At 32.5% G+C, this 6335-nt stretch overlaps 1 long non-coding RNA gene across 1 annotated transcript; it reads left to right on the forward strand.

Moving 5' to 3' along the window:
- Nucleotides 1-2854: 2854 nt before the first annotated feature.
- Nucleotides 2855-3505, forward strand: LOC129572454 (uncharacterized). Its single transcript, XR_008688449.1, has 3 exons — nucleotides 2855-3044; nucleotides 3123-3188; nucleotides 3273-3505. It is a non-coding gene; the product is annotated as an uncharacterized LOC129572454 (long non-coding RNA).
- The last annotated feature ends 2830 nt before the right edge of the window (nucleotides 3506-6335 follow it).

Here is a 6335-nt window from a genome sequence, read left to right on the forward strand (position 1 = left end):
AAAAGTGATTTTCTGTATAAAATATGGCGAGTTGAAAACATAAGCTGGAACAGGGCCATTTTTCGGCATTTTAGGCTCATCAAACGGGATTGAGGTAAGTCTAAATCGATTCCTCGTCCAAAATTACATGGAAATAGACTCATACCAGGCCACCATAGGTGAGTTTTCTATGCCATAAGTGTGATTTTGTATGCGGATTTTGACCATTCGCTTGTTTTATGGAGAAATGTCGATTTCAGATCAAATTTATAGGTAAACCGATGTTGAAATGTTCATATTTTCATGTATTTTGACGAAAAAATAGCAGTTTTTACAGATCAAAATTTCATAAGAAGCCATTTTCGACCATTTTTCTCATAAAAACGGTGAAAAATGATATATGATTCACTTGCCGAGGCCAAATACACGAACTGAATGGGGGTTATACACGAAATTTTATTTTTCCATCTGAAGCGGCGCGACATGAGCGTAAAAAAACGCAAAAAAAAACATGTCAAAAAAACCCCACTCTTTTGAGATATTTCACTTTTAGTACTTTGACTCCATTTTTGGAGGCCCCAATGGGGTCAATGTGGGTAGGTGACTTCGTAATTTTTGTAGCCCCATCAATTATCTTTCCAACGGTACCAATGGTTTGGTAATGTGTCAACTACTTCTTGGTTAGTTTTCAGTTGGCGCAAACCCTTTTTTTCGATTTTTTCAATTTTTTGCAAAATTTACACTGGGTGAACTCAGAAATGTAGGCCACTTACAGGCCTAAGATTTTGGTTTTCTCATTTTCTACCGAAAACAAGACTCCAAGCAAATTTTCAGCCAATTCGGAGAGGGTCGATCCAATTCTTGGTCGATTTCGTGTGGAATCGTCGATAGCTATAATATCTAGCTTTGTACTATTTTGATTCGTTACTTTGTATTTAATGGGTTTTTGACACGTTTTCAATCCCAGACACGGTTCATTATAATTGATGAAAATAATTGAATGAAATGGGCCTCCAACATATCTCCACTCAATCGATTATATCACAGGACACCTCTCATTGATATTTTCAAAGTTTGAATTTACTTCAAAACAACCCTTGAATACGTGTTGTTGATCCAATTCACAAAGTTTCAAATCAATTGAATTGAACTCTTTTGTATGTGTTTGTCTCAAAATGATTCCAAGTATGGGTGAATTATCCGATTGATAAGTTGAAATTGTTTATTCGTATTCAATTCGATCGAATTACTATGCTAGAGACCTTCAGTTGACTATGTGAATAATTTATGGAGAAGTAAACACGTATCGAATACAAATAAAAAGTAGAAAAAATATTGGATAGAAATGCATTTCGTTCATTGCATCACATTAACTGCGCCATTTCCCTTGGTTAGCTTTGAACAATTGGACACTTTTTTAAAGGAATAAACCAATCATGGTTCAAAATATTATTCAGACGATTCAAATATTTTTCTATAGATGCTTTTATTTAGTTAATAGATATTATCGAAATGCATTGTCTGCAAATCAACACTAAATCAATCAAAATTTCTCTTGATTTTATTTTATGGTTCATGATCAATGATCATCAATGAAAATGCGACGAACAAGTGGAATTTTTTCCCCTTCAATTTGAAACTATAACTAATAAAACTGTCGAAACTTTTTCGCATGCTTTGCAAAAGTGATTGTTGAGATAAAAAAATAAAACACTCTATTTATAGTGATACAATGTATTCTTTTCATATTGTTGTATACAATACATTGTTGTAGCTGACTGATATTATCAAAATACATTATTTGATATAGTTGATTTAACATACGCCGTGCAAATAATTACAGGTGTTAGTTTGTCAGATAGAGAAATAATCAACTTGCATATCATAACTTAAATAATAATTGGGTATTAGATTACACACCAAACAAGAGAGATATTCAAATCACAACCGATGACAGCAGACGTGAGTGATGAAAGAATCCTGGTGCTGAAGGTTTAACATTGCCCCTATATATTATATCAATCATGTTTAGTTATTCTCTTAGCCAGCTGACTAATTTCAGACATTTTGATTAAAGTGAAAATCAATTCTTTTGGGGGAAGCGAACATGAATCTAATGTGAGCAATCATTTCGGAATGATTCAAATTTTTGTTGCATACTTTTAACTAACTTTTTTATCGTTACGCAATGATTTCTCAAATTGAACAAGGATATATGTGTGTTTGCTTTCGGCACGAGATTTGACTTTGACGTTTTTTTTTTCTCATTTGATACAACAAAGAGATTGTTTACAATCAAATAACACTGATAATAACATAGATAACGCAACAAAAAACAAAGAGAAAATACATTTCATTATTAACTATAATTCTGGAACATTTCATAAATCGTGAGGGTTCTATAGCAAGTATTTTTGTATAAATAGGCCAAGTTCATGAATAAACAAGTCAGTTTGGATTTATCCAGTTTATAAACAAGTTAGTTTTGGTTCACACATATCTTTGCATAGTATATTAGTGACTTGAGCAAATATTTTGTTGGACAATTTTTTTTAAAATTTGATAGAATATTTTCCGTTTGAGGAATTGCCTGAAAAGATTTCAAAACCGTCAGAATATTTGCTTAGATCACTGTTTTTTTTTAAATACATGAGTATTAATTATTTTAAAAATATCATTTGCAATTTAAGAAAGTACACAATGCTAGGATATAAATCAGACTCGAATTTAAATCATATTACATGCTTTACCATATAAACCCAAATTTGATATATCCGCGTGTAATTTCTCAGTATCCATTTATATTATTCATTTATTCTTTTGTTTGTACGGATGGTTTTAGTTAAAAACCGACGAATCGCCAAGAGACTCATCACATTGTCAACTCCACTTGAAATAGACAGTTGAAATTAGACGAACAAAAACTAAAATGAAAGTCATCATCTTCGCAATTTTGCTTGCTGTAGTTTGCGCTGTTACCCTTACTGTAGCCTGTCCAACAGACGGTACCGTCGGCGGAGATGCTACGAATACTACTCGAGGCGGAGCAGATATTGTGGAAACACGTGAGTGATATTCAACTAAGTTTCAATTTCAATTTCAATTGAATTTCAACATGAAATAACCATTCCTTAATTTTACAGCTTTGTCTTCTGAGCAACAGCAGAAATTTCAAAATATTTCTGAAGGAGCCCAACAATATAATCGCTGTAAGTTTTAAAAATGACAATTGCTTCTTTGATGAATTGAAGAACCCAATAACATTGAACCAAATTTTCGTGTATTTTTCTTAGAAACCTGTGAATAATGCTTTAATTTCGTAAGACCTTTGCGATGCTCCCAATACTTGAACATCTTGATAGCAAACTGGAATTATTAAATTAAATGTGAAGTAAATGTTAGAGTTTTGCAGAATTGCAATGGAAAATCCAATTTTGACGCACAGTTTACTGAATTTCTTTTATCGCACAGAATTGTACACGTTTTTATGCAACATTTTTATTGAAATCTATTGAAATAAAAGAAAGCATACATGCACAAAAACTCTAAATCATACTTTTATTTTACTACTTCCATTTAAAAATACAATAGTACTTCCTAGATCTGTAAGCTCTTGAAATGACCAATGTATTCAATAACATGAACGAAACTCGTTTAAAAATGTACAAAAAGTTCAAGAATGACGCTGAAATAACTTAGGTTCTTTTAGCAAGTAAAAGTGTTAAAAAGTAGGTTCGATAATGTAATTTTTTTACCAGCTCTAATAAGTAATAATTTCCAATTATGCTCCATAATTGGACACTGTCGTGTGCTTCAAATCCAAAAGCTGGGTGTCATTCGTAGCAATATTATAATTTTAAACGTGTAGTATTTTATGTGGCAATCATTTACAAAAATAGGCAAAAACACAAAGGAAACTGATCATCTCCCGTGTGGAAAAAAATGACTGACTGACTTCAGATTCAGTTGACTGAATAGTTGATTGAATTTATGATTTTGTATGAAGAAAATCACTTTGTCCCAAAATAAGCAATTTATTTTGACTTGTAACTTTAAACGATTTCAATTAACTTTGATAGACTTACACTACACGTTATACTGAAATGTCAATCAAAGTAAGTTATTTTTGTCCGAAATTAGTTAACTGACTGGTCAGTTACAATATTTGCACACGGGCTGTAATCCGAATGAATAAATTTTAGCGGTTTAATCGATTCATGATACATCTTTATTTAATGACGGTATACGAGAAACAAACTCAAACCACCACACGCACAGTGCTATTGCAGACTAACGCTCAACTATAATTGTACTGAGCTCGTGGACTTTCGTGGACAGCATTCTAAATTCATTATTCAAAACACATATGGACGAGCGATAGGTTTCCTTCAATAATATCTCTAACTTTCTTTGTTGATTCAGGCGATAAAGCTGTGAAAAGATAGAAGAATATAATTTTACATTAAAATGCAATCGAAAATAAAACTAATTGCATAATACTTACGTTGTTCAAGTTCGTTTAATAAGTTGCAAGTACCAGCTGGAACATCTCCGCCGGTGGCACCATTCGGTCGAGGAAAAGCAACATAACAGGCTAGAGCGAATAATATAGCGAAAATGCAGAATTTCATTTTAGATTTGTTTTTATCTTCTTTCAACTGACTTTTTCAAACGAAGCTGACAATTTGTTAAATTTCTTGGCGATAATATAACAAAGTTTCGTTGGCCTTCTTCAGTTAGCAAAAAACATCCATACGAACAAGATGTAGATCCATTGTAGATGATATTTTTTCAAATAAATTTTCATAGACAACACTCACCTCAGCAAATATTCTGAACTGTATTTCTTTATTATCGTAAACCATCCAAATTGTAACAATTGAACAAATAGACTAATTTTCTGCAAAACTTTGAAGGGTAACTGTTGTTTTTTATATCATATTTGAGAAGATAACGAAAAAAACTTCCGATATGAATATATGACTTATTTGTATTTTTTCAGAAAAGAAAAAGAGAAATAGATAAAATATCCAATTTGACAAAATCAAAGGGTTAATAAGGGGTATTGGAATACACATTTAAATTTCAAACACAATAATAATAATCTAGGGGCGAGACACGAATTCTATTAGAGTCTAGTTACATTCAATTTTATATATTTTTTGCTTTATGTCCTCTAATTTTTCTAGTTTTGGTGCAAAAGTGCTAATATTGTGCTATTATTTCTAGTAAAATCGCTTGCAGAGCGTATTACACTGTCAATACAACGCTTATGGAAGACCTAACGTGACTATTTTGTAAACAATAAACAATACGTCCATAAGCGTTAACATTGGCAAACCAAACTCACTAATTTCTCCTATTTTTCCTATTATCGTTGAATAATGTTCTAATTTTACTCATTTAAGCTTCGTGTCTCCCCCCTAGATAATAATGAATAGTTCTGCATTGGATTTAACCAAAATAACAAACGACCGATATGCAAAACATTTACATATTGTCTGTGGTTACGGTCCATACTTACAAAGCTTACCGACGTGTATCCAAATCGCATGTTTAGTACTGGAAAGTTGCCCAGTTTCAAATGGGAAAGTTGCCCAGTTTCAACTATTAATTGTGCAAATGTGTTTGAGTGGAATTTTCAATGGAAAGAAATTAAAATGGCTACATTTTCTTCAAACATGAAAAAAAACAATTTCTCATTGATTGACTCTGAACACGGCATTAATTCCCTGGTTGAATTTTATAGTCAATTATTGCTTTTTCTTTTTATGCATTTTCGTTTTATGTTTCTATTTATTCAATGTTTAATAAACATTTTCCAAATTATCAACCTTAATCTAAAATGATCTTTTCTCTCTGGCTTTTAAACTTTCTGTCCTTTGTTGAATCAAAACTCTTATTTGTTTTTGATTTTGTCCATCTGCATTGCTGGCTCGGCAAAGGTAGATTCCTTCGTGGCGTCGGCCCACACGGTATTTTTGGATGATTGCATAGTATTCTGTAGTTGAATTCCGTGCATTTGGCAGAGCCACTTGATTTCCACGTACTCTAGGCCCAAACCATTGTACGATCGACGGTTCCTTACCATTAGCCATACAAAGCAACTCCAATTTTTCGCCTTCAATCAATGTTATTTCTGGTGTATTTGGCAAAATGGTAACATTCAAATTTGGATGTTGAACATTAATCGAAGTGGATTTCCTTGTTTCACCAATAATATTACTGGCCTGGCATTCATATTCACCAGCTTCAGCAACAGTAACGTTGGCAATTAAAATTGTACCGATCGATTTCTCTTCGATATGGCGAGAGAGTAGGGCACCATCACGACGAGCCCACACCAAAATTGGAGC

Source organism: Sitodiplosis mosellana, unplaced genomic scaffold (assembly GCF_009176505.1).
Source record: "Sitodiplosis mosellana isolate CC-2019 unplaced genomic scaffold, AAFC_SMos_1.0 Smas_scaffold_5032, whole genome shotgun sequence".
Classification (NCBI taxonomy): domain Eukaryota; kingdom Metazoa; phylum Arthropoda; class Insecta; order Diptera; family Cecidomyiidae; genus Sitodiplosis; species Sitodiplosis mosellana.